Source organism: Capsicum annuum, unplaced genomic scaffold (assembly GCF_002878395.1).
Source record: "Capsicum annuum cultivar UCD-10X-F1 unplaced genomic scaffold, UCD10Xv1.1 ctg40488, whole genome shotgun sequence".
Lineage (NCBI taxonomy): Eukaryota > Viridiplantae > Streptophyta > Magnoliopsida > Solanales > Solanaceae > Capsicum > Capsicum annuum.
Genome location: NW_025847790.1, coordinates 1 through 1,271, shown reverse-complemented (window position 1 = coordinate 1,271; position 1,271 = coordinate 1). Strand labels below are relative to the sequence as shown.

General features: G+C 48.9%; 3 non-coding genes across 3 annotated transcripts; all 3 read left to right on the top strand.

The window, feature by feature from the left end:
* The first annotated feature begins 514 nt into the window (after nucleotides 1-514).
* LOC124891763 lies at nucleotides 515-633 on the top strand. Its single transcript, XR_007049857.1, has one exon. It is a non-coding gene; the product is annotated as a 5S ribosomal RNA (ribosomal RNA).
* Nucleotides 634-809: 176 nt separating this feature from the next.
* LOC124891762 lies at nucleotides 810-928 on the top strand. Its single transcript, XR_007049855.1, has one exon. It is a non-coding gene; the product is annotated as a 5S ribosomal RNA (ribosomal RNA).
* Nucleotides 929-1,103: 175 nt separating this feature from the next.
* LOC124891761 lies at nucleotides 1,104-1,222 on the top strand. Its single transcript, XR_007049854.1, has one exon. It is a non-coding gene; the product is annotated as a 5S ribosomal RNA (ribosomal RNA).
* The last annotated feature ends 49 nt before the right edge of the window (nucleotides 1,223-1,271 follow it).

Below are 1,271 nucleotides of genomic sequence, written 5' to 3'. Positions count from 1 at the left end.
TCTGAAGTTAAGCGTGCTTTGGAGAGAGTTGTACTAGGATGGGTGACACCCTGGGAAGTCCTCGTGTTGCATCCCTTCTTTTTTTATTCCTTTAAAATTCGGTTTAATTTTGCCGGTTCGATGGGCGAATCTTTTTATTTTTTCTCTTGGCGGAAAGAAGAAAGCGGGCAAGGAGCAGGGGTGCGCGTTCGATGTGTGACTGGCGGCGCAGGAGAAAGAGGCATAATAGAATTTGGAGTGCTGGAAATGACGGATGCGATCATACCAGCACTAACGCACCGGATCCCATCAGACCTCCAAAGTTAGCGTGCTTGGGCGAGAGTAGTGTTGCATCCCTTCCTTTTTTTTTTTCCTTTAAAATTCGGTTTAATTTTGCCCGTTCAATAGACGAATCTTTTTGTTTTTCCTCTTGGCGGAAACGAGAAAGGGGGCAAGGCGCAGGGCTGCGCGTTCGATGTGTGACTGGCGGCGCAGGAGAAAGAGGCATAACAGAATTTGGAGTGCTGGGAATGACGAATTGGATCATACCAGCACTAACGCACCGGTTCCCGTCAGAACTCTGAAGTTAAGCGTGCTTGGGCGAGAGTAATACTAGGATGGGTGACCCCCTGCGAAGTCCTCGTGTTGCGTCCCTTCCTTTTTTTTTCCTTTAAAATTGGGTTTAATTTTGCCGGTTCGATCGGCGAATCTTTTTGTATTTCCTCTTGGCGGAAACGAGAAAGGGGGCAAGGCGCAGGGGCGCGCGTTCGATGTGTGAATAGCGGCGCAGGAGAAAGAGGCATAATAGAATTTGGAGTGCTGGGAATGACGGATGTGATCATACCTGCACTAACGCACCAGTTCCCGTCAGAACTCCAAAGTTAAGCGTGCTCTGGCGAGAGTAGTACTAGGATAGGTGACCCTCTGGGAAGTCCTCGTGTTGCATCCCTTCCTTTTTTTTCCTATAAAATTCGATTTAATTTTGCCGGTTCGATCGGCGAATCTTTTTGTTTTTCCTCCTTGCGGAAACAAGAAAGGGGACAAGGCGCGGAGGCCCGCGTGCGGGGTGTGACGGGCGGTGGAGAAGAAAGAGGCATAATAGAATTTGGAGTGCTGGGAATGACGGATGCGATCATACCAGCACTAACGCACCGGATCTCATCAGAACTCCGAAGTTAAGCGTGTTTGGGCGGGAGTAGTACTAGGATGGGTGACCCCCTGGGAAGTCCTCGTCTTGCTTCCCATCCTTTTTTTTTTCCTTTAAAATTCGGTTTAATTTTGCTGGTTCGATC